The 27,786-nt window shown below is 41.9% G+C and overlaps 1 protein-coding gene across 2 annotated transcripts in view; it reads right to left on the bottom strand.

The window, feature by feature from the left end:
- The window catches only part of PAG1 (phosphoprotein membrane anchor with glycosphingolipid microdomains 1), a 90,488-nt gene that overhangs the window by 52,114 nt on the left and 10,588 nt on the right, over positions 1-27,786 (bottom strand). Inside the window, exon 2 of one of the 2 annotated variants that reach the window (XM_015855849.3) lies at positions 15,525-15,585. The exons of the other annotated variant lie outside the window; for it this stretch is intronic. The gene's annotated coding sequence lies outside the window, so the exon portion shown is untranslated. The remainder of the gene's footprint in view (positions 1-15,524; positions 15,586-27,786) is intronic. 2 annotated transcript variants of the gene reach the window in all.

Raw genomic sequence — 27,786 nt, 5'->3', positions numbered from 1 at the left:
TCTGCATCCCTTCAGATGATGGTTTGCTGGTATCTAAAATAAGATACTCTGGGCATCCAGGTTACTTTCAGATGAAGTAACTCTTCCCAATCAGTAAAGCGTAGAGGGAAAGCACTGCTCTTTTCTGGCTAGATAGTAAACACTCTTCTTCTACTGGGCACACAAATTATCTTCTGCTATTTGTGAAGAGAGTCGACTAATTGTTTACTTCCATGAATTTCTTTATGCGATTCCTCCAGTAGCTCAGAGGACTGTGCGGAAGTTGCTGCAGCTAACATATGGCAAACAGGACGAAAAGCCTGAACACTGGAGAGCAGCACACAGCCCTTTTCCTTGAGAAACACAGAAACAGTCACTCTGAAGTTTAATCTTCAGCTAAGAAAGCGGCAGCAAAATGGGTATCAAACAATAATTATCTTTGGTGAGCGTCACTCCCCATCTCAGAGGAAACATGATTTTCAGCCTCCAGGGAGGGGTACAACATGTGCTCATTAACGGCTGTTTATACTGATCAACACCACCGCTGTATTAATTTTTTCCCCCTTAAATGAAGTATTTCATGATCAAAGTATTGAAATCAGCACTGCCAGAGCAGCACTATTTGAGCAGTCAAGTGAAGTACATGCACGTTTGAAAGATCAGATCTTAATGAGGTTTTTCAGTTGTTTTTTTGGCACGAATACAACAAACACTTCAACACAAATGTAGCTCTGCCCATGCAAAGTGAAGGGCTTTGCTCATGTAATTAGCATCTACAAGCACAAGTATTTGTTTATAAGAAACGAACAAATCATTAAAAATATATATTAGACCATTTCATAAATAGACTAATTAGCTCTGAAATCGCTGCTTTTTTAAACCATGTGACCAACATGCAATGTGTTGCCCTTCATTTCTCAGTTTTCATTGCAATGGATCCTGTGAATCTGACACAACCTCATTAAAACCAACAGACTGTTGGGCAGAACCTTGCACGTGGTGTATGGAATGCAGCGCATCCAAATGGAAAGTAGTGTATTGCCATTCCAGTCAATAAGGCTGTAGACCAGTCCGTACCTTTAATTTCCCCATCACAACCTCAACTGACGGCATAACCTCAGTAGGCATCAACATACACCTTACAGATCAAGAGAGCCTGCTGTCTCATAGTGTACCTCTGAAAATGAGAACATAACCAGTGCTCACCTACATTAGTTTACATTACTATGGCTGCCTCTAAATTTATCGCATTTATTTTGAAAATGGTGAAAATCTAATGTATTTCAATAGTATGTCAGTAGTCTGTCACCTTCAGAGAAAGCTGGTATTAGAAATATTGCCACCTGTAGCGTAAGACACGCGGGTGCAATCCAGGGTGTGTCAAACGTGACCAGAAATCGGGTTCTTGGCGCCAACTGCGAAGTGCCTGGACAAAATACACTTGGCTGTTCCGGGTTAATTTTTCTTCTTTTCTCAAAAGGTCTGTTTTTGCTTTTGTATGATAGACAGGTGAGTTTCAAATCTAATATTTTGCAGCAAAAAAAAAATTTGCTGATTTTTTTTGTCTGTTTTGGATCAGTCATAGGCAAAAACAAGCAAGCTTCCATGAGTCCCCTGAACTATAAATGCACAACAGAAAACCTAATTTGAATTCTTAATAGCTTCTATATAAAAGCTTGCCTAATGATTACTTCAAATCCCTATTAGTATCTACTTCTTCATATCTCGGACTACTTCTTATTTTTTCTTTCCTTTTTTTATGTTCAGAACCACTTAAACTTACTTATGGCATCAATAAGCTATAAGAAGAACAAGGCAACTTACATGGTAAAACCGAGATGAATACGAAAGATCTTAAATACATACTGTAATATTTTCAGAAGCTGGTAGAGGCCACAGAAGCATGATGGTAGTAATAAAGGCAATAAAATGAAGCTATATAAATATCTGTTTTTGTTTTCAGGACACTTCCTGAAATTATGAAACCACTCTGGCTTTGTTTTTCACTCATCACTTCTCTATCCTGTCAGAAGGCAGCGCAAAAACACCAAAATCAATATTCTCCTGCTGCCGAAGACTAATAGATCTAACCTAATTGCAACCATAAAGCTACTCCTGAGTATTCTACCATAGGATTTTAATGAAGATAAAGTTCTGAACACGCAGGTAGAGTAACAATACATGATTTCTTTTAAAGATAACTTACCTCAGAGCAGACTTTTGGCACAAAATGAAGAGGATTCGATTCTGCTGCTGTCATGCAACAGCTCCTCATCAAAGCAAGTGACCTCAGAAGGACTGAGCACAGGGATAACTCAGCTCAGAAAAGGTCTCTCAGGTCACACGTGCTTTTTCATCCGCTACTTTCAGGCCACACTGCATGTACCAAACCTCTGCAGCTCCAGCTAAGGGATAGGAGCTGTCAAAGAGTTTGTGCTTCTCAGCTGAGGGCAGGACACTGTAATATCTTCTCCCACCAAAAGCCCACTGATACAGATGAGGTGATATTGAACTTCATCTTGGTTCCACAAGGAAATGTCCAACAGTGAAATAACAGAAAATTAGTCAGCATAATGCATCCAGGCAAGGCTGAAACTCTAAGCAGAGAGAGCTTTAGCCAATATATGCTCTTTTTGTGTCATCTGCAGTTTCTTTCAACAGCAGGAAATAAGCTCCAGCTAGCATCAAGTGATGAATGGCTTGCTTGTCCTGGCTAAGTGCTTAGCTTAGATCATGGGACAGAGCATAACAAGAAAAACCATTGAAAATGTGGCACCTATTGACATTTCTCAATACGCACTAACCCTCCCAATGCCATTATGTTTAGCTTTGAAGTATAATTACGTTGTTTCAGCTCTACATATCAATAAGATCCTCATTATCTGAATTCCATCAAAATCTTTACACTTTTAAAGAATGCAGAGAAAAGGACGTCACTGAAAAATGACTGAACAATATTCAGTTCCATGACTCCCATACAGAAATCACAGAATGGCCAGGGTTGGAAGGGACCTCAAGGACTGTGAATCTCCCATCCTCCCACCACAGGCAGAGCCACCAACCTCCACATTTAATACTAGACCAGGTTGCCCAGTGCCCCATCCAACCTGGCCTTGAACACCCCCAGGGACGGGGCATCCACAACCTCTCCGTGCAGCCTGTGCCAGCACCACACTACTCTCATATTAAAGAACTTCCCCTTCACATCCAACCTAGATCTTCCCTCCTTCACCTTGAAACCACTTCTCCCTGTCCTGCTGTTATATACCCTTTCAAAGAGTTGACTCCCCTCCTCCTCCTGTTTATAGGCTCCCTTTAGGTACTGAAAGGCTGCAATGAGATCACCCTGCAGCCTTCTTTCCTCCAGGCTGAAAAAGCTCAGCTCCCTCAGCCTGTCTTCATAGTGGAGGTGCTCCAGCCTTCTGATCGCCTCTGTGGCCCTCCTCTGGACCCTCTCCAACACCTCTGTCTTTCCTCTTCTGGGGGCCCCACACCTGGACACAGTACTCCAGATGGGGCCTCACAAGGACAGAGTACAGAGGGACAATTGCCTCCCTCTCCTTGGTGGCCACCCCTCTTCCGATGGAGCCCAGGATACCATTTGCTTTCCAAGCTACAAGAGCACACTGCTGGCCCATGTTTTTCATCCATCAAGACCCCCAGGTCCTTCTCTGCAGGGCTGCTCTCAAGGACTGCTCCTCCCAGTCTGTATATATGCCTGGGATTCATCCGGCCCAAGTGCAAAACCTTGCACTTTGCTGTGGTGAACCTCATTAGATCCACCTGGGCCCACCTCTCAAGTCTGTTGAGGTCCCTCTGAATGGCACCCCTTCCTTTCTCTGTGTCACAGACTCACACACTGCTGCTGGTGTTAACTGTTCAAATCACAGTGCAGTGGCTTCACCAGTTAAATACAGCACAGAGACCAACAACTGTCTTGGAGATGAGTCCTGCTGTCAGTGACAACAATATGTAATTAAGGTGCAACAAATGTAGTATTCAAGGACAGAACACAGAGAATGAGTCATGAAGCACAAGAGCAAAGCAGAAATCATTTTTTTGGTATGTGGATATGTACAAAGAGGCTAAGCTAATTTGTTGCACAGAGTGCAAGACCCCATATTCTCCTTTGTATAAAGTCACAGAACCATAGAATCACAGGGGTTGGAAGAGACCTCAAGTGGCCATTGATTCCAGCTGCACTGCTAAAGCAGGTACCCTACAATAGCTCGCACAGGTAGGCATCCAGACAGGTCTTGAATATCTCCATAGAACCACACAACCTCTCTGGGCAACCTGTTCCAGTGCTCCATCACCCTTACCGTAAAGTTCTTCCGTATGTTTATATGGAACTTCCTATGTTCAAGTTTTAGGCCCTTACTCCTTGTCCTATTGCTACAAATCACTGAGAAGAACCTGGCCTCATCCATTTGCCTCCCACCTCCATATACATATTATAGATCATATAGATCTGATAAACATTTATCTTTTCCCAAGGTTGAGCAGACCCAGGTTACTCAGCCTTCCCTAATACAACAGACAGTCCAGACGCTTGATTATCTCTGTGGTCCTCTGCCAGACTACTTCTAGGGGATCCCTGTCTTTCTTGAACCGGGGAGCCCAGAACTGCACACAGTAATCTAAATGTGGCCTCACCAGGGCAAAGTAGAGAGGGAGGATTACCTCCCTTGACCTGCTGCCAGGATGCCACTGGCCTTCAGTGCACTTCAGTACAGGGGTACACTGCTGGCTCATGACCAACCTGTTGTCCACCAGGACACCCTGGTCCTTCTCCACAGAGCTCATCTCCAGCAGGTCATCCCCTAACCTGTACTGATGCATGCAAGTCACACAGTTAATATATAAGAGGTTATTATGATTCATTTCATTTCTACCTAGGTTACAGATTTGCTTTTCCTCCAGCTCCCCTCCTCCACTCACATTTGGTTAATATGCAAAGGTAATGCATTTTATTGAAGAAATGAGGAAGGTCTGCATTAAGTCACATCTGCTTCAGAACTCAGTTGACTCCCCACCAGCTGGAATGTATTATTTGATTAAAAATGCTGTTGAGCCAGCTGCCATGCAGCACGTTTCACTACCCCGATTCCTGGTGGATTTAAATCCATATTAAAAATGTACTCTAGCATGAATCAGCCTGTTGTCAATGTTAATGCATACCTGGGAAATTAAAAAAAAACAACCTAGTCTCCCTAGAACTAGTCACCTCAGCCTGTAATGCAGAAGGTGCTCAGTGGGTAAGAACTTCAAATTTCAGGTATCAGAAGGCAGTAGTTCCATAAGGTAATGTCTTAATTACACCCGCAAGTTTGCTTTTCTTCTTACCACAAAAACAAACCAAACTCCCCTTCCAACAGAACCATACCTGAAATAAAAAGTGGTTTCTGAGTTTTAACAACTAGAAATAAAAGGTCTTGTTATCTCACTGATGTGGTGAAGTATTTATTAGTGGAAGGTAATTATTAGTGAAGTTGCCTGGAGTAAAAAAATAATTTATAGTTCAAGCCTATTACTGCTAATTTATTTAAAATGAAAGACTGTGTCAGGCAAAAAGCCCATTTAATTCGAGGGGGATTTCTTCCTAATGTGGATTGCAGGAATATGTGCCAAGAGTATATGCCGTGAATAAGCACTGAAAATGTTGCTCAGCAGTGCAAGAATATTAAAAGCTTTAAGGCAATCATTTGCAAAGGTATGCTTACAGGGCCTCAAAAATAGCAAACATGGTGATGATTTATTGATAGAACTGATTTTTCCCACCACCTTTTCCAGCTACCTCAAAGCAAGCTGCAGACTACAGCTTCACTGGCTCTAAAAGGTGTCCATCAGTAGGTCCAAAGAAAGTTGATATCTGTGCTATGTTTGCAGCTTGCTTTGTCCAATGGATGGCCACGGAAGAAGTTAAAAAGTTTGGATGGCTTCAGAAAAGACAGGATCTCTTAATATGCAGATATAAGAACACGCAGAGCTAAGGCTGAAAGCCCAAGCCCACACCAGCTCCTGGTGGTGTCAAAGGTAGACACTACTGAACATTTTCCTTAAAAAGACTAGAGAAGAAACAAGTGGATATTAAACTGATTAAACTCATTAACATTAGTCAATCTAAACTCCCAAGCAATGGTGATGTGACAGTAAATTTTAGTCATAGAACTGAACATAACTGGGAGGTCAAGTCACTACCAAACCAGTTGGTACAATCGGATGGTTGGTTGAACTGAACGGTCTGAGCCTGGCTGGGACCCACACCACAGCAAACACCACTGTAATGGGCAGCTTTACTGACAGCATCTGCAGAGAAGCAAATCCTCCCAGGTGAAGTACTGCTGGCACTGAACTTCTCTTCAGCTCTATATCTATGTCCCAGTTTCAGCCAGGGTGTTTCTCATGAAGGAAAAATCACTTCATAGTGTCTGGCATGATGCTATATTTAGGCTCTAGGAGAAAAACAATGCTGATAACACACTGATGTTTTAGTTGCTACTGCGCAGCGCTGTACAGAGCCAAGGACATACTCATTTTTCAGATTCTTGTACTGTCCTGCCAGCAGAAGGGCTGGGGGACACAGGGAGCTGGGGGAGGGGATGGAGCCAGGACAGCTGACCTACAATGGCCAAAGGGACATTCCATACCACAAGTCACCGTGCAAAAAAGTCTTTTAAAACTGTGGGGAGCTGGCCAGGCAGGCAGCTGCTCCTTGGGGACTGGATGGGCATTGTTTGGTGGGTGGTGAATTGCTTGTACATGTCGTGTTTTATATATAGAAATAAAAACACAAAAATATATATTTATTGATAAAACTATCATGATACACTTTCTCTTCCTTTGTTTTCCCCCCCCCCCAATTCTCTCCCCCACCCCACTGAGAAGGGACAGGTGAGCAAATGACTGTGTGGTGCTTACATATCTGCCATGTTAAACCACAAGAACGTGAATGTCCAGTTCAGATTCTCAAGAGGAAAAAGAATAAACTCTCTTTACTGCATCTTAGGGACCCTCCTTTGAAATATATTTGAATTCAGTTTGGAAAAGCCTGAACTATGACTTACGATTTCATGGGTTTAAATGATTTATATTTCTAGATCCATTGCATCACTTCCTCAGTAAGCAAGAAATATATTATGTCCTATATATTTCAGAGACTGAGCTTTGTATATTTTGAATTTTCACCCTTCAATCTCTCTCACTCCAGTAATGTGTTGGAGATGCAAATGTCATATCTATACTCAGCCCTCCTACTTCCCAACCCTCTGATCTGCAGCAGCACTGAACATACATCTGCAAATGGAAGCGCTGTAGGATCTAACCTGTGAGACCTGATAATAGAGAAAAAAGACACAAGTCCTCCAGAAAAATAAACCAAACAAACAAATAAATAAGCTGTACTTCAGCTCAGGCATACAAAATTCATAGAAATATTTTAGGAACATTCTTTATTAAGGACATATGTCTTCATTTGTCACATTTGCTGTATGATAACAGCATTCGTTTTCCTCACATGGTGCTGTAAAAAAGCCCATGGAGGCTGTGAAGCACTGAGCCATCACAACTATTTTCTCTGCCTTATGTTACAGTAGCCTCTAGGAGTCACGGGCCAGGACACAGGCATGCTGGAGGTTGTGCTTACAAAGAAGAAGATGGTTCTTGTCTCTGAGGGTCATATTCAAACATAAAGCAAGGGATAATAAATGGATATGGACGGTTGACAAAGAGACAGTGGTTGTAACACACCACTAACCTATTTTTTTTTTTTTCTTTCCCCCAGGGGTTATGGCAGAGGAGATATTAAGAAGGGAATTAAAAGGAGAGAATGAAGCTAAGTGCATTGATGCTTGCCCAGAGCTCATCCTTAACTTACTACCAACCAAGAGTAAAACATGGATGCTGGTTTGAATACATGGTCAGTGCTGAAGCTGGTATGAGAGGTGAACTGGAAGGATGTGTGGATGGATGAGCCAGATGGGCTCTGGATATTAAAACAGGCTGCCTCTTACTACCACTGCTGTTAAAGAGAGAGTGATAAATATTATGGAGGAGCTCACAAGAAAATTAATTTTATTTATATCAGGTTTGAATAAGGTAAGAACTACACAGGCTGTATGTGGACCATGCCTGGCAGTGGAGTGAGGCTTCATCTAATGACCATGGACATCCCCATGGCTGACTCAAACATCTCAGCCCACCAGCATCTCTGGAGGAAGAAACGCGCCTCAGTATCTTTCACAGCTCATTTTTTAAGCCCAGGATACCATCAACTATGTTGTTCATTTTCATGAGTTTTCATCTTTTATTAACTCCTACAAGACCTGTTTGCAACAGCTAGAAACTGCTGTGCTCTACAACTGTTTTGGCCTTTGAAAAATTTATTTACATTTATACTACCTGCTATTTAATTCTGTTGGAAAATATTCCAGATGATAGCATTTTTTTTCCTGTTGTCTCCTTAGCTCAGCCATCGTGCAAGTTAATAGAGCAACGGAACCTGCGATCAGTTTGAGCTCAGTAATAAAGCCGAGTCTTAAAACACTTGTCTTTCTTGACGTGAGAATCTCAGCAGCAATGCTGCCTTTTATGCAGTTGACCTTTGAGATGGGTGACCTCTGATGTCCTCTTATTAAACCTCCCAAAACATCTGTTGGTTTGTTTGAAGCAATGTGTTACGATAAAAAACACGTAGAGGTTCCATAAATTATTGTTCAGGAAAAAAGAAAAGATATAAATAGAAAAATGAAGAAGATTTCTTCTTTCCATTTGGAAACTACATGTAAAAATTTCATAAATCAAGCACTTTTCATCTGAAGTTCCAACAATGCATCAGATGAAAGCCACCTTAGGAACACATCATAAAACCCAGTGAACTCTCTCTTCACTGTGCTGTAATCAGATAAACTTTACCAACAAAGTGTGTTTAATGTATGGATTGCCTTTAATCTTTTTTTGCTTAGCGGCCTTCTAAAATTTAGTAAGGACCAACACTGGAATGAAAGTTGGTAGGTAATACTCTAGTTTGCTAGCATACCATTGTCCTGCATTACTGAACACTGGAAGAGCACACTGAGGACCATCATGATGATAAGAAAATCGTGCCTGGTCAGTCACCCATGCTGGCTGATGAAGCACAGCAGGCAGCAGCAAATAGCTCAGGGGGAGAGAGGCATTGCTTTACAACTGCACCAGCTCAAATGGAGACATTCTGTTCCCACGAGGACCTGCCTGCTCATAAATAACTGAACGTGCCTGTCACAGCCTGGCACTGAATTCCAACCCACAACTGGGTACCCAAGCTCCCCTCGGACTGCAGCACCTTGGAAGGCTCCTGTAGGATGCATCTTAGTGTGCAGTGAAATAAGCTTCCTAAATAGGTTAAATGGACCGTGTCCTAAATGTTGCTACTTCCCTTCACTGACAAGGGGGAGAGCTGGAGTGACCAGGCCCGGTGCAGACATCCTCTGGCTGAATGTCCTGAAGAGCACTCCAGGCTGCTGAAGCAGAAAATGTGTATATTCATGTTGCAGTGCTTTATCTAGGGCTGCATATTCTTCTGCTGTCAAAAGCAAAGAATTATGTTCCTGACAGCAGTAATGACAGAACTAAATTAAGAAAATAGAGTTCAGAGAGGCAGAGAGATGCACTGAGCATCAGACGAACAAACCTTGTTAACTGACCGCCTCCCATATATCTAAAGAGATTAAAAGAATTATTATTACAGCTCCAGTTTAACAGTTTGGAAAACTGACATTTAAAGTTGCTAGTTAACATTCAGATATTCCTAATGCAATGCAGTAAATTTGTTACTTGAAGCCTGCTTGTAAATACACAGTCAATCTTGCAAGTTAACGGCAGCATTCAGAGGTAGTGGCAAGAGTACATCAAAACTCACACATTTTCATGACTATGTGTTTGCATCAGATAGCAATCATAAAAACCTGTGTCCACTGCAGCACGTACAAGAGCCCATAGAAATGTCACTTTTATCATACTTTCTTCAGATCGAGCCAAATGAAATGAGATTTTCAAATCCACAAAAGGGTGATATAAAAACACTTCAGTGTTTTCCTGGTATCATCTTCACATCTATGAAAGTCCAGCCATTTGATTTCTTAGAAGATACCTCCGTGGTAATTCTGTTCTCATTCTTTCTTAAGGCCACATCACTTCCTGGAGGAAAAAAATAAGCGTGCACGCTTCAGGTGCTCCTACATGGCCTGTGTGGGCAGAGATTATGCCGTCCCAGTTGAATGATTTAAAACTGCATTTACTGTGATGTTTCGGGATTGAAGAGGTCAAAGCCTCCCCTACCACTATTAGATGGTCTGCAAATTGATTTAAGGACCGCACATTAATTTCTTAGCTTCAGAAGTTTAACTTGGTTTCACTTTAAATAACATCCCTTTTTTTTTTTTCATTAACCAAGATGGGAACTTCATGCCCACTGAACGGATAGGAGGGGCTTTTGTTGTTTTGTTGCCTCCAAATACACAAAGCGAACTTCAAAACTCCTGAATATATCAAACTACATTCAGATTCAAGGCCAAGTTCACATTGTTGAGAAAAGTCCCTGCTCAGATAAGACTTCACATTAGAATATCCTGAGCTTGATTTATTAAGTAGACAAAACAGTTTTGGAAATGCATTTTCCATCAGCAAATACTACTTGTGCTGTGATCTAACTCCGAATGAAGACAATCAGAACAAACCTCCTTTTGCCTATTTTTTTCCAACAGGTCAATTACAACAAACAGCTTATCCAAAATAATTTAACTCACATTATAAAAAGACCATCTATTTATCAGTTTAATCAGCTGTACAGACATCAATTTAATATTCAGTTAGAATAAGTGCTTATGAATCACACAAGGTTTGGAAGTTCTGACTCTCTGAACAATGCTTGGGTTTAAAATTTGTATTGATAACAGGAGTGTATGTACAAACATGCAAAGTAGGAGAGCAGCAAGCCTGTTTTATGGCATAGATGTGTCTGGGCTTGGCTATCTGCCTTCTCCTTCCACCTTGGCTTGGGTAACTGGAATAAAGATGAATGAAAATGTAGGTTTATAGTAACTATTTGTTATTCAAATTTCCTTTCCCGACTGCGAGAATGTGTGCTCAGAATTAAAAGGCTGCTCTTCAACATCAGCACATTGATTTCTTGGGGTCCTCACAAAGCTTTGCACATTGTTTTTGAACTAGAGATATACACCCTCCTAACTGCCTGTCAGACATCATTTCTGCTTTATGAATAAATAATACCATGCCCAGGGGAAACGTTGGTCTAAGACAAAAAAATCAATATGTGTCTAGCATGTGTTAGGCAGTAGTTGAGCTGAAATCTGTCTCAAATATGTGGAGTAATTTTAATAACAAAACAAATCCTCTCCAAACTGAGCTTAGAGGACTGTCATTAAGAAAGCTCTGACGCTATTTCATTGCGCATCCTACTTGAAGAAGAAGAATATTGCCCTCTTAAAATGCAAATAGATTCTCTGATTGCCAAGTGTTTGGATATTACTTATCTACAAATTTCTAATACTCATGTGGCAGAGATACGGCAGCAACTAATCTTTTACTTTGTTCCACTTGGAGCAGTTCTGGTATACATCTGTGTAATAAAGCTGTCTGCTACTACAACTGCATTCATTTTATTTTTTAAATACCTTCTTCCACAAACACCTCGTATTTTTGCAGCAGACCTGGGATCAAACAAAAGCAGGGTAAACTTATGCAGCTCTGTAATCACACTGGCCATTCCTGCAGTGTGAGCCTGTTTCCACACCCACCTCAGGTTGTGTCTCTGGCATCCGTCACCATAGCCCCAGTGATTCAAATCCATTGCAGGACATCTGGACCACTCTACCTTTTCAACACAGATCAAAAAGAGACAACCTTACCTACCTACCATCACAAGGCAGGGTCTTTAACTCCTTTACATACCCCACAGCTCAAAACAGCACCAGAGAAAGAGAGGGAAAAGGTAAAGGCAAGACTCATAAATGATTTGTGATACCAGTGACTCCAAGCCACTGGTGTCCAGCCCAGGGACATACCCTTCAAAAGGCATTTCTGCTCTGCTGTTATGCAGACCTTTCAGTGCAGATCCTCCCCCTGGGAGCACACTGACAAAGTGGCTCCTCCTGCTACATACTCATAATGAAAAGCACAAACTTTACATATTGATGACCCTTTTAGGCAGAGGAGCTGCAGCTGCGTGCCCTGGCCTGGGGCAGTTACTCATGCAGGAGAGCTGACCATCTGGAAATGCAATTTAAAAAAAGCAGAAGGAAGCCTGATGTCTTGGGGAAAGAAACATACTTGTGCAGAAGCTTTAGCTGAGGTGTTCTGAGGCTTGCACTATAGGCTAGCAAGGGAAGCCCATCAGCATCAATGCAGACACAGAACACCTGTTTTACCAAATTGAAGGAAGTGAAATGCTACATGGAGAGGAAGCTCTGACACATGATTATATATAAAATATAGCATAAGTTGTCCAAAAACACTATATTGAATGAATTTTATGCTATATTGAATGAATAGTGATGCTTCCTACAACTGACACTGTAATGTCAGTGAGAGAACACTGCCTTAAATCTCCCCAGCTTGGTGCGCCACACAACCACCCAGGGGAAGAACACCAGCAAAATACCCAGACTGTTCCACTGAGGCATCCTGAGGTGCGCTTTCACACTGTGAGAGATCATCTGTGGAGTAAAGATTTGAAAGACGTCCTCCGCCCACCCACCCTCCTCACCTCCTTCTGAACACCCTTCAGCCACACTCCAAACCACATCTGCCTTGTGACCGGAGTCAGCTGTTTGGTTTTTACACAGTCAAAAATCCCCCCACGACCATGGTGAATGTTGCTGCTATTTCTCCAGTAGCAGCTTGCTGAAAGGATCCTGTCTTCACTCAGCCTCACTCAAGGCCAAACAGCTGTTTCTTGGTGGTGTGAGAGAGAAATAAATCCAGATTTTTACAAGACCCTTCATCTCACCAAAATCAATCCTCCTTTTCAGCAGCAACATCCCCAACTTTTTGCACTGACGAAAAAGGATAAAAAAGTCACTGGACCTACAGCTCTGCTTCGATGATGTCGTCTGGCTGTCTAACACTGACAGAGTATCCCGGCACATGCTAACTTGCTCACAAGTCCCAATTTCCTGTGCAAGTGCTCAGCATATCCAGGTCCTTTAGAAACATAAACCCACTCTTATTGCAAACAGAATTTCCAAAATGATGAGTGATTCAACAGGAAACAGAAAGAAAGTCCTCTGACCTCGCAGAGGTGTTTCATTTCCAGATTTGAGTATTTACACAGAATAGAAATTCAGAACTAAAAGGCTTCATCTTTGGCAGATTAAAAGACAACCGTCACAAACCTCTGGCTTCCAAAGGCAGCAGAAGCATGTGTGATACTAAACTGATTTTATATGGATTTTATCTTTGAGATGTTTGGCAAAGTTTGTTGATTTCTATATTCTTTTTAAAGAAAATTACTATCACGAAGCAATGCCTCCATCAATTATACACCAATTATATTTATGTACTTCACATGAGCACAAGATCTGGGACTGAAGCACCTGTGCACTATGTGTGGATAGTTAAAAAAAAAAAAAAAAAAAAAGAGTATATTCACACAAACTCATTCACTGTAGCTTTGGAGGTATCAGGTCAGACAAGTTGTGGTAACTGAGTACGCTCTCAGCTTCTGCTTTCTAAAACCAGTAGAGCCATTAATTTTGTCTGAACAAATCACAGAATCATGGGAGCTTAATATCTCAATTGAGGATGTACATGAGGGAATTGAGAGCACCTCCAGTAAGTCTGCGGATTGTATCAAGCTGGGGGGAAGTGTCAATGTGTCTGAGGGTAGTAAGGCCCTACAGAGAGACCTGGGCAGGTTGGATTGATGGGCTGAGACCGACTGCATGAGACCAAGTGTCAGGCCCTGCACTTTGGTTATAACAACCCCATGCAGTGTAAAAGGCTTGGGGCAGAGTGACTGGGAAGCTGTATGGAAAGGGTTGGTCAACACTTGGCTGAATGTGGGCCCAGGTGCATTCCCAGGTGGCCAAAAAAGCCAACAGCATCCTGGCTTGCATCAGAAAATACCACAGTCAGTAGGAGTATGAAGTAGTTTCTCCCCTTGTATTCAGAACTGGTGAGGGTGCACCTTGAGTATTGTGTACAGTACTGGGCTCCTCACTATAGTAACGACACTGAGGCCCTGGAGCATGTCCAGGGAAGAGCAGTGAAGCTGTAAGAGGTCTGGAGAACAAGTCACAAGAATGGCTGAAGGGTATATACATATGTCAGGTTTCACAGTCTCTAGCTTAGAAAATGTCAACAACCCACCAGCACCAATAAAGTCAATTCTATGCAAAGCAGGTAATTCCCAGACTAAAGTCACTAAGCAGTCTGTCTGTCACTCTCTTCCTAAAATAAAATGTTTTTGTTTCCCCTGAATTCAGTTCAGCTCAAAAAAATAATAAATAAATAAATAAATAATAGGGAAAGAGCAAATGATTGCCAAGGTGAGGAAAACGGCTAAGACACTCCAGATCTATTTGTGACCTTGCCATTATGATGAATGAGAAGCAGAAATTTAGCCCCAAAGCAACCGGATTTATCTTTGGTCCAGTGCCATACCATCACTTACTAGAAACAGCCACACAGCAAGGTCTGAAATACTTGGGGTAATAAACAACTGTAGTTTTTAGAAATCAACATCTGCTAAGTGTTAGGAGTCCTTAATTATTTAAACAGCAAATGTGTTGTTCAAGTCTCATCAGACCTTCAGTAAATGAATGGAAAGCAGCACAGGCCTACATACTGAAGACTTGATCTCAGTGCTCCCCATGCAAAGGTACAAGATATGATGCACTTCCAGGGCAACTTCATAACCATAGCACCTGTCTTCATTCCCTCTGTAGAGGGATAGCTTTATAAATTCAACAGAAAATATGACTCCCAGCTGTCTATTTTGTTGTTTATTTTCTGTCCGTACCATGGAGCCCTCATCAGCTATGCTTTCAGAAAGGCTTTGAAACAAGCAAACACAATGTATAGATCTGCAGCATCTACAGTAATCACAGCAGCAGAAGCAGCTTTTAAGAACTTAGCAAAGTAAGCAAAGATGACAGATTCTGATAGTGAGCCCTTGGTTTGCTCTTCCAAAACAGCTCTACCAACCAAATCACCCAGCACCAGGGCAGGAGATGAGAGATAAGGAAAGGCTCTCTAAATAAGCATATCAAAAACATATCCAGTTGATTTCAAGTCTTTCAGCTGAAAATGGTAGTACTGCTTCCTAAGCCATAGCAACAACTGCATTTTCAGAATGTACCATGTCTTCACTTTATAAACAAACATGCAGCAAACCATAGCTTATGAAACTGCAAGCAAAGGCTTCCGCAAATACTACATGTAATGCTTAGTATCACATTGTTTGTAAATCAAGGGCGTCTTCATAAAGCTGAACTAAAGCCAAGCTGACCACCACAGGAAATAACAAAGAATCAGATAAATAATACCTCAAGAGTCTCTGTAGATCTTGATGTTCCGGCGAAGAACAGTATTGATAAACACTTCCTCCTAGGTAAAAAAAATAAAGAAGACATTTTCACAACTAATGTTATTTTTAAACACATTTTCATTACTTTTATTAAAATCTCTGACCTCCGAAGTTCTTCCAAAGAAGTTAGACTGAGAATTTTGAAATCTTTATTGTCTTGCCTATATAATGTTCACAGCAACATGGATTTCATAGCCCAAATTACTATTAAAGGCACCTGTACACAGCATAGTTTATACCCATGCACTGACAGTATCCTGCAGTGATTTCTGCACTTTATTGTGTCTCACGCCCAGAAAGTCACTGCAGTAAGTGTAGTGGTTTGTAGTAGCGACTGTACTGGTTTGGTATCTAGAAAGAGAGAATCAAAGGCAGCAATCTGCTGAGCATAAAGAGGTGTAGAGGTTGCAGGCTTCCAGCCTTTCAGTGCTTTCTTCTAGATAGAGAATAATGTGGTGGCCACATGGCTGCCAAATTTAACTAATCCAAACTTAACTAATTTGGATTGTAAACTGACGTAGGTTGAAGTAAATACCTTCCTTTTCCTGGATGCTAATTCCAGATGTAAAGGGTCTTCCACCTTTAACTCTGTAGGGATCTGTCTTTCTGTAGTATTGGAAGAGTAGTTTAAAACGAAGTTAGAGTGTAACTTCACTTGTTGGTTGCAATAACTTACTTGAATGGCTTTCAAAACTAAATTAGCTAAAACTGCAGTCCAGCTTTTCAAGCAGAGGTTGTACAATGCAAACCAGTAGGACTGAGAAGTCCAATTACTGCCAAAGTAAACTGAAATGGATATACAATAGGCTAGTTCTGAAGGAATATACCATTTCTTCTACAGCACTAATTTTCAGAACAGTCTTGTGTTTCTAAAGCAGCTTAAGAAATGCGGGATGCTGTCAGGCTGTCTGCCTGCTCAGAAGGATATACTGATTCAATTACTTTCTTTTGACGTAAGCCCAAATTACAATCAGCATAAGCACGTATTACAACTCAAACCCCCTGCACAAAGAAATCATTTCCCTTTTTGTAAGCACTAACCAGTTGTTTTGCTGATTCAGGCCTCCCCATTACTGGCACGCTCTACAAGAAATCACGCAGTGCAAGTGACTACAGAACTGTTGCTTGGTTACATTCTCAATTATCACAATGCTGGCCTTACTCGTTTGGTGTCAAGGTCAATGCAATTGTTTCTGTTCTTTAATGATGAAGTATCCTGTTTATAACATTTTTATCTGCTTCCTACTTGGTAAAATATTGCCCATTTCAGTCAATCACTGCTGGTTACTCCCACAGAGAGACAAAGTGTGAGAAAATGACCTGCAGTGCTCATTTTTGCCCTTAACACACAGCTTTTTTCTCAACTCCACCCATAATGCCAGCTGCTTCACAGCGACACACAGACACCAATCTTACCACAACGCTTCCTTCCTTCTTTGTCATAGCCTGTTAAATATGGTAGAAATATATTCGCCGTGTATTTATTCTTATTCTCTTCCCATCTAATCTCAAGTGCAAGAAAAGTGGCAACTTTTAATTAGCGTGCATCTCCAGCCAGTGGAGCAGGTAAAGCGAAAGCAAAGCAGGATTTTTCACACCAGTTTTAAATCTGCAAAGGTTTTGGTTCCTCCCTGCCTTTGAGGGCAGGTGTCTGGTTGTGAGGACTGTGATGCACTTGAACTACTCCAGGCTGCTGAATATTTCATAGCCCTTGAGAAGCATAGCTGTAATCAACGTGCAAATAATGAAATGGGCAGCGATAACGCAGCAGAGGTAAAGTGTGCCATTAGAAAGCATCATTGCTTTGGCTGCTAGGCAGGATAGCTGTAACAATTTATCACATTATTTGATAAAATAATAATGCTATCAGCTCCAAAATCAGAATGAATGTTATGCCAAGACAAAAATCAGAAAGCATCTCGGGGGACAACATGAATAGCAAAGAAAAAATCAGGGATACTGCCAAAAGAAAAGTGTTCAAGAAACTCTGCTACATGTACTTAGTATTAATCACATGCCAATTACACACATCCCTGTTGAGTATTATCAGAAAGCTAAGTTTATGAAAGTTATAGCAGGAAAGGCCGTATAAATATTGCCATAAAACAAATAAACAAAAAGTAGGAAACATTTTAAGTAAAGTTTGTAAAGCAACCCAGCTATGTCCCCATCTCTTTATAATGGGATCTTGGGGTCTGACATTCAAAACCTCAGGTTTTTACAGTGTCAGGTCTGTACCACCCAGCAGTGGCGAGTGCCGAGATAGTGAAAGGCCAAAAGTGATCTCCATGTAATGGTATTTCCTGCAGACAGGCCATGAGCCTGTTGAAAAGCAGTGCAGAAATATAAATTAATGTCACACATGGCACCACAGTAGTCAAGTGGTAGAAGAAGCAAAGTCATCCATTAAGAGTCACAGAATTAAAGACTGGCATAGGTGGGAGAGGGGACCTTAAGGATCATGCAGTTCCAACCCCTGTGCCATGGGCAGGATTGCCAACCACTAGGTCATACTGCCATCAAGCCTGGCCTTGAACGCTTTCGGGGATGGGTATCCACAGCTACTGTGGGCAGCCTGTTACACTGCCTCACCACCCTCTGAGTGAAGAACTTCTAAACTAAAGCTCCCCTCTTTCAGTTTAAATCCATTCCCCCTAGTCCTATCACTATCTACCTGCATAAAAAGTTGGTTCCCCTCCTGCTTTCTTTCAAGTACTGGAAGGCCACAATTAGGTCTCCCAGGAGCCTTCTCTTCTCCAAGCTAAACAAGCCCAACAGCCTCAACCTTTCATCACAGGAGAGGTGCTCCAGCTCTCTGATCATCTTAGTGGCCCTCCTCTGGACTCTGCTCCACATCCTTCTCATATGGGCAGACATTTTTCATAAAAATTCTCATCACCAAAGATGCTCTATATACATCTTCCTTAATTTGGCTGGAGGTGTAGCTCAGACCACTAACTCTCTACTCCAAACTGCAATGATTTGGTACGGGTAAGCTGGGAAAGGCATAATCTGTGTGTAGGAAGGGGTTACCTCAAACAACTCCTAACTGCCGCCAGAGCAACAGGAGTGAAGACAGAGGCCAATGCGGGTAGAAAAGGGTAGAGGCTGTCTTCCCCATCACATATCTCTTCAGACACCAGAGGAAACTCTGCTGAAGCACAGCTCCCATGGCTGCCTACTCCTTTCTACCTCCAAGCAAGCACTGATACTCACAGACACCTTCTGATACTGAAGTGGCATGCAATTAACAGAAGGCTCCATTAATTATCTTCAGATACTTGCAAGAACAAGCTGAATGTTGCTGTTAAAAATTACAGAATCAGAGAATTAAAGTGGCTGGAAGAGACCTCTGGAGATGATGTAGTTCAATCTCCCTTATAAAGCAGGTACCCTTACATCAGGGTACAGCATCCAGGAGGGTTTTAAGTATCTCAAGAGAAGAAAACTCCTCAATCTTTGTACCTTATTCCAGTGTTATGTCACTCTCAAATAAGTTTTTCTTTATGTTCATATGGAAGGAAGTTCTAATGTTTCAGTCTGTGTCCATTGCCTCTTGTTCTCTTGCTGGGGACCATTTTAAAAAGCCTGGTCCCCTCCACTTGACTCCCACCCAGTACATATTTATAAGCATTGATAAGATCCCATCTCAGTCCTCTCTTCCCCAGGCTGACCAGTCCCAGGTCTCTCAGCCTTTCCTCATAAGTGAGATGCTCCAGGCCCTTAATCATCTTCATGGCCCTCCACCGGATTTTCTCTAGAAGTTCCCCATCTTTCTTGAACTGGGGAGCCCAGAACTGAACACAGTACTCCAGATGTGGCCTCACTAGGGCAGGGTAGATGGGGAAGGTAGCCTTGCTCCAGGTTTGGAAAGGTCTGAATGCAAGACTGCAGTAGGTTCATTTGCAACACTGCATGTTGCAAGGTGAAATCTTGACAGACGTATGATAATACTCAGTGGGATGTTGCAGATGTGCTGATAGAAAGCCAAAAACAGTGGGAGAAAAAAATTGCTATGTTCTTGGAGAAAGAACCTCCATGTTTAAAGAAAGACTTCAATTAATGTCAGTCTAATCATCATGTATTTCAAAATGCAGCTCACAGAAGCTCCAAGAAACTAGGCACTTTTGTAAAAAAAACATATATTGTTCTATATTAATGAAGGGGATAAATACAACCTCTTTGTTCCGTCTCTTTATACTCGCTATGCTATCTACATAGATACCTTGTATTTTCATTGCTTTCCTCACCAGCAAGAGACAAGTAAGGTGGATGGGTTTAATATTGCCAAAGAAAATCTGGCATACACATGTTCAGTGCAGCAGGAAGAAATCAGCTCTCTAACATCAGAGCATCACTTGTCACTCTGAAAGAAAGAGATGTCTCAGGGTGATACTACACTGGAGTCATTCCCATGCTTTGATAATCAAAGGACTCTTCCTAGTGTTATCTTCCATCTGTCGGAGAAGAGATCACATACACAGACCTTCTAGCCAGATGGAGTCACCAGAAATTCTCTTCATCCATCAGAAAGCTCAGACACAATTGAGATGCTCTCATTCATATTCTGCTCTCCCTCCTGCAAATACCCAAAGATAAATTACGCAGACAAACGCAGACTTAGACCTCAAATGTCACAGACAAATCTTACGCAGCTCATTTTCTCTTCCCGTTTTTTTTTTTTTCCCCCAATATGAAAGAATTGTTTTTAGTAACTCACTGGGGGTCAGGACAGACCTAAGACAATATAAGGTTGGTGGAACTGCTCCCTGAGTTTCCTCATAAAGCATCCCCAAAACTATTTCAACAGTTGCAAATGTTATGCAGCATTGCCAGCTGTCTTCTGGATACCAGCATTCCAATCTGACACCTCTGTAAAAATGAAAGGCTAGGGTGATAAAGGCTCCTGTAATTTATGAGATGTCTTTATTTATACAGAACTAGTTTTGGAGAAAGGATTGTATGTATGTATGTATGTGTGTGTGTGTGTGTGTATGCACAAATATACATGCAGTCCTAACATCAAGGGACTCCCAAAAAATGCCCTCCACCAAAGTAGAGCTCTCACTCCCAAATGTCCTCTTCCAAGATGCTGAGGTAGGCAGCAGTTCACTACTCACCCAGCTCCTCCTCCCTGTACAACTGACTCTTAAGGAGAGCCTTGCAAAATTTGCAGTATCAATACGATATCGATATGATATTCTAAGAGTATGTATTTGCCAGCATGCTGAGAAAAAGCACTTGGAAGACAGTAATAGTATTTCCTGATGATGAGTAACAGGTGAGGTTGGCAGCAGCACTGCTCACTAAAGCTGACTGGCACTTTGCTTTTTCAGAGCCATTTTCAAATGTTTAAATATGCAGCCATGTGCTAAATTTCATTTTCAGTATCTCCATTAATGCAATGCGTATATTTCTGAAAATAAAGCCAAAGAAAAATGCCTAGCCCTGCCCAAGTGAAAAGGTCTTGGCATCCTTTTTCTTTGAAAAGCTTTAGCAACTCTAATATTTGAATCAGCCTTGACATGAAACAGGAAAAAGCTTTTTGTCAGAGAGATGCTTTTACTGCACCCCAACATGGGAAAGATGCAATACTGTGAAAACAGCAGACAAAACCAAACAAAAGAGTAATGAAATGGGGAAAATTGGGACTGAGAATCATAGAATCACAGAATCACAAGGTTGGAAAGGACCTACAGGATCATCTAGTCCAACCGTCCTCCCATTACCGTAGCTACAGCAAACCACTAAACCATACCTCAGAGTTCCTCATCCAGACATGTGCAGGGAAGATGACAGATGAATGGCAAGGAAATTTAGCTGCCAAGACAGGGAGAAAAGAAAGGTGATGGAGGCAAGAAACTGGGGAGGGAGGAGAGTAAGAGTCAGTTAATCAAGGCAAAAGCGAGGGAGAAAAAAATGGGTAAAAAAGAAGACTGGGAACCACGTTGATGCAGGAGGACACAGAGCAAAGAGGCAGCAAATGAGACCTGAGAGGCGGGATGAAGGACTGGCAAGAAGAGACAGTCAAGTGAGTGACAGGAAGGCAATGTAAGTCCATCTGGGGTAAAAGAGGAAATGTACAGCTGACTAAAAGAGGAACAGTGGCTACAGAGGGAAGTACAAACAGCTGTTCTAGAGACAATTGGTCTGGAACATATTTTCTGCTTTAACGCATTTCTCAGCATAGCTGGCAGCAAGAGCACAAAACATGAGAAAATATAATAGACTTGTCGTAATGTAATAGCATAATTTAATGGAGCTGTAGTATGGTTCTTCCAAACGATGACATGCTCTGTTCCTGTTAACAATTCTATACCAATTTATATTAGCTGCAGATCTTGTTCAAACTTTCTTATTTAGGTATGCCAGTGGCTCAAGGGTCCCCCGAGTCCTTGCTCCCCTGGAGACACCAGGCAGGCCTTGGTGCTACATGCTGTCCCTGGAGGAACCTCACTACACTGGGGGGAAAGGCAGGAGGAAAGGGGGAAACACCACCCCAGTTTCATCCTGATGGGTCATGCATACAGCATGCCCAGATCTGAGTGCTCCTGGGTCCACTGGTATAAGTGTGCCCTTAATTATTGCCATGGCAACTAAGTAAGTACACAACCACCCTTCCTCGTGCTGTATTCTCTTTGTGAATTTTAATTCATGGAACTGGCACACAGAGCTCAGGAAAATTACTGTGATTTATTTCTTTATTGATAAAGTGAAGGTAGCGGCACTGCTGATGGCTGCTGCTAGAGTTATAGATGCATCAGGGGAAAATACTGCACTGGAAACCTTTCCCATGACCCAGCACAGAAGCAGTTTTTAAAGCAACTCAGCAATACAGTTAGATGTCAACAGCAGCCTCTTCAGCTTCTGGAGAAATGATGAGGGGGAAGATCTCACCACTCTGTGATGCAGTCATTCCAGTAAAGTCTAATTTCCGTATAATTGGCTAGAGTCAATTCAAGAGGAGATCCTAAAAGGCAGGGGGAATGTGGGGAATGACAGGAAAGGCAAGAGAAAAAGCAACAGTATTCCAACTGGTCAAAAACACAAGAGTTGATGTCCTTGTCTTACACCTCCTTCCTTCACTGCCCATTAACTTCTGAGCCTAAGCTGCCCTCACAGCTCCAGGCACCACCCATCAGCTGCAGTAGTTCCAGAGACCAAAACTAAAGGTCCAGAAAGGGCCAGGCAAGCGTTTACTCTGCACGGCTCAAAACAAGCACAGGAGAATGCATGGGCCTCGTCTCATTTTTCTGCTTTCAGAATAAATCCAACAGAATGGGCTCACAAAAGCTTTCTCCTACGACTTCCCCCGCATTCTGTAGAGTGTTCTCCAACAGGGCATGAGAAAATAAACAAAGGCTGTGGTGATTTCAGGAGCATTTTATATTAACTGTGGATTAGATTACTTCGTGCAGAGTCAGGAATTGTTGCTGCAGCTTCTATTGCTGTTTTTTTGGTTGTTTTTCTCCTCACTTCTTCATCTAACAGCTGAGGTGCCACCCTCATCTGTTCCTTTGCCTACACAGTCCCCACGCGATAGCAGTAAAGAGACCAGAGCTCTCTGTGTCCCTTTACATAAATCTCCCGCTGCATTTTAAAAGAAAATGTATACTGGAAAGAACTCCCTCCATCGCAGGGGAGTTTTGGGGCTGCAAATTATTCCCCCAAAAATGAGACACAGCGAGGTGTAACAAATGAAATGGCCAGTGGCATCGTACTCAACGTGCTCTCCTGCCCATTATTCCACACCCAATTGCAAGGCATCAAGACTATGTGGTACATTTAAAGATGTTATCAAAACACCCTTCTCTTTACCTTCCTCCTAATGGCACAGCCCAGCCCAGAGCTGAGCTGTCTGTGGAGCACAGAGCACAGCAGATGATCACTGCGTGCTAAGATCTCAGCAGACTTGCCTTTAATCAAGCAACACAATTCAGAGCCAGATGAAAAAAAGGCATCTCAGTAAGAAAATATCCTGCACCTCTGCCACAGGGAGCACTGCTTCAGGAAATGTGCAGACAAAGCTGAAAAATGCAGCAATTTAAGAGGAGCAAAATTGGACAGCAAGAACATTTACCTTTTATCTGAAAACGATTCATGAGACACCCCTATAAAGTGTCAGACAACAGCAAAACAGTTCATCCACTATTGATAACCCAGCATTCCTCCGCCATCAATAGCCATTTGAGTACTCCTGAAGTAGATTCAGCTTCATCTACATTATTTTCTTTATTGACAGACCAGGGATGTATTCATGGATGTTTATGGAAGTGCAAGATAGCGAAGTATTGCAAGCTTTATCACACTAACAAAGCAGAATCTTGTTCAGTGTATAACTGAAATATCTGTCCCTCTTAAAAGCTGGAAGGCATTCATTAGCATGTTGGATCTGTCAAGTTCATATTATCTATCTGGTCATTACAGAAAGATAGAGAAGCCTTCAAAAAAAATTACTTGCAAATTTCTGCACTTACTGACCAAAATGTTATTACCATTACTTACACTATCACATCTTTCCCATAAACTTTCACTCAGAACACAACTAACATCAATATAAAATGCACCACCTAATTATTAGAAGCTGTATTGGCACCATTTTATCTGCCCTTCTGACTGCAAAAATTAGAACTATATAATCATAAATTGGATGCAGGAAAACACTTGACAGTGATGACTAGCTAAGGTTTCATGGTAATGTGCTGGGCAGTACTAGCCCAGATGAACACTGCAGCTCCAGCTTTTCAAAGTATGTATTATATTATAATACATATATATTATAAATATGACCATTAGTCAATTCTATTCATATTGCAACATGCCAGATACAGACCAAAAGATAATCCCATCCTCCAGGGACTGCTCTATAAAAAGACAGAAAGATGAGAGATGAGAGAGATGTAAGAACATACATATGCATTCATATACAGAGTAATTGGGATGACTGGCCTGTGTCTCATTATCTCATTTATTCATGCTTCAGGTGAAGGAGAGACAAGGAGGTGAGAGCAAGATCACAGAAGCTGGGGAGGGAGGCTATACAAGGAACTAGAAGAACAGAAAGGAAACAAACTGAACATGGAAGGAGAGATCATAGATTAAGAGCTTCTGCCAAAACCAGTGGTTGATGTAAAAACAAACAAGCAAACAATAAAAACAGAAATCAAAAAACCAAGAACGCTCCATGCTATACAAAGGCAGGGCTAAAACCAGCAGGACCAGTGTAATACCGTTCAGTTTCTGGATTACCCAGACTCAAAGGTGGTTACAACAGGGCACCCTGGCACAAATATAGGCCCTGCTCTTGCAAGACCATCTCAAGACCAGAGGCTTCAGGAAGAGCCAACTTTGTTACTGTGGGAGCAATGACACATGAACCAAGATCCATCCACCTCAGCATCAGGTCCAGCTCAGTTCCCTTGCTGAACACAGGCTGCATGTGCACCTGCACAGATAAAACAGGCAAAGCTGAACTCAAACTGACCCTGTGCCAAACTACCAGTATTTTGTTGCACTGAGTTCCTCAGACAAACAACAGCTCCTTTCTGATCAATCTCTTCCAAATCAACAGCAGAGAATCAAAATCTTGCAGTTTGCAACAGTGGAGATTCAGTGAGGGTGTGCTCAAGGTTAGGAAGAAGCTTTCATCTCAAACCAGGAAAAAGAAAAGGGGATCAATCCCCACTGAAGAGCACTTCAGAGCAGTCACTCAATGCAGTTCCCAAGGCTGCTGCCAGGGCAAGATCTGGCCAATCCTGGATACATTTACCATGGCTTTCCTCATCACTATACCTGCTCAGGACTTCCACCACCAGCTTTGCATTTAAAGAGAGTTACTCCCAAAACATATTGCCACACAGCTCAGCTCACAGTCAACATATTGTTCAGTGCTTCCTTATCTCCTAGAGATTAAATGCAGCTTCCAGTGCTCTTCTTCTGCTGAAGGGCCCCATGTCACTGCTTAGATGACACGGACCCTTATCTCCCCAGTTTACACACACCTTTTTAATTGCTCTGGGGCCAGCTGCCTGGTCAGGGCCAGTGGAGATAAGGCAAGGGGCAGCCCTTGAAGCCTCTTGGGCAGAAGCCAGAGGCAGCTTCAGCGAGGACCCCTTCCTGCTCTGTCTTGTGTTTCATTTAAATGAAGTCTTAGGATAAGACAAGAATGTGAAGGCTGCAGCAAAAACACCAAAGAACACGCATTCTTCTTGGCGCTAATACTGAAAACTACAGCAACTAACAAATAGATTCAATTACCGAGGTAGATGCTAACCCAATTCAAGGGAATTGGTACATATGTTATAACAAGACGCTGGAGCCTCCGCCTGATCACATTTACATGAAGAAATCATCTTATGCAAATCTCGTATCCACAAGTGAAGGCCATGCAGGAGAAAAGAAAGAGTGGTGAGCAGAGATTTGTGATGCGTGTCGGATGGGCAATTTAAGGTAAATCATACCATTCGGTTATACAAGACATATAATCTGGAGAGAAAAAGAGCGTAGCTTCAAAGTCATAAATTATTTATAAATAATACAGTTATCTCATGAAATATCCAAAAGGCCAACCACCTATTTTTTTTCCATTATTTTTTTTTCCCACTTTCACAAATCCAGGAGAAGCTGAAGATGAGCATTTATCAAGAGAATGCTAATTTTGGGGAAGGGTGAACTTGCACAGTAAAGTTAGTTACAGGCTTGAGAACATCACTGCAGGATGGCTGTGCTCGCCGCATAAGAGGAAAGAAGAAGGCAAAGGAAGTGATCTGGAGTGTGCTACGGAGAGAAACTGCTCCCTGGGGAGCTCTCACCCTCTCAGGACCATCACTGCTATTCAAAATCACTGCTTGCTTTCTGCCAGTTTCCATCTTCTTTTAAGTGAAATCCCCAAAAGGCAGCATGGAGATTCACAAGTCCCAGCGGCAGCACTGTGGCATGCAGCATGCTTTCTGCCAGCAATGCCACCTCCTCTGAGCACAAGCGAGATGTGCAGTGGCATCTCTGTACTCAATTTGCCAGTTGCTCTCAGCACATGACACCTTCTCATCTCCATCACTCAGTGAAGCATCTGTCCACTCCATTCCCTCTATAATATATAATGTAACTAACTTTTTTTATATGTGCTTTCAGCTGCCCAATCATCCTACATGCCAACCAGTGCTAACCACTTTCTGATACATAAGCAGTTTATAATTTACTTTTACACTGCACTCTCTGCCCTTCAAAGTCCTTTTAAGATCTCAGTATTCAGTTCGTGACCCAACACAGTCCAGTTGTTTTCTGTTGGATTCATTAGGGGCAGATATTCCATATGCTTTGTAGCCTGAATAACTTTTAACTTCTGTGCTTTCAGCAGACGACCCTTTCCACCTGCTTACATTCTGATGCAGATGCGTTACATGACTTATACAGTTTGCCCAAGCAGCCTCCCATGTAGAGACTGAGGATATTAATTTTCCCTCTCCCAACATTATCCTGTTTTCAACTAGTTTCCTTTTATTTGTGTGTGGAAAGGTATATTGGTGTCTAAAAAGCCCTAAAAGCTAAAAGATGGATATCAAGCACTGTATCTCGGACCTTTTCTGAGATTCTTTGAAGTGTTGGTGTGTATTTCCATTGTATAACAAAAAGAAATTTTTCCTAAGGGTCACACAAGAGTAATTCTTGAATTTGCTGTTTATATCACATGTGCAGTAATGAGGCAAATAAAACATAAAAAGAAAGAAACTGGTTTATTTTCTTATTATCTTCAGATATTACTTACCAATTTACAGCAATGAAGAGAGGGGAAAACACCATTAAACTTCCCAACTTCAGGAGTGTACCCAAAGAACTGTATCTACTTTCCATAGGAAGAAAAGTTTGTCCCTCCATTGGTTAAAATGTTTCTTACTGAAATCGACATCCACTATGCAGTTCAGATCTTGATGAAGGAAATGTCACCCATTTTGCCACTCATGAGGTCTTAGCCAGCAAATTACATATGCAGTTGCTTCTCTTTTGAAGTCTCTAATATTGCAAGTACAACCAGAACTGAAGTTGTTCATGGTGAGTGTGTTTAATATGAGGGGAACTGGGTAAAGGCTTAAATTCCATCCTTTTCTAAAATGGCAACTCTCCTTCTCCTGCAGGAAAATCAAACACCTCGTGTTAAGACCATTCCTCTTCTACCTCAAACAACTTCATCCCTGACCTGCAAAGCCTTCCAGTCACCAAGGATC

This window comes from Coturnix japonica, chromosome 2 (assembly GCF_054131305.1).
Source record: "Coturnix japonica strain WE chromosome 2, WE-NBRP24, whole genome shotgun sequence".
Taxonomy (NCBI): Eukaryota; Metazoa; Chordata; class Aves; order Galliformes; family Phasianidae; genus Coturnix; species Coturnix japonica.
The sequence above is the reverse complement of the archived record's forward strand: the minus strand, read 5'-3'. Positions and strand labels throughout refer to the sequence as shown.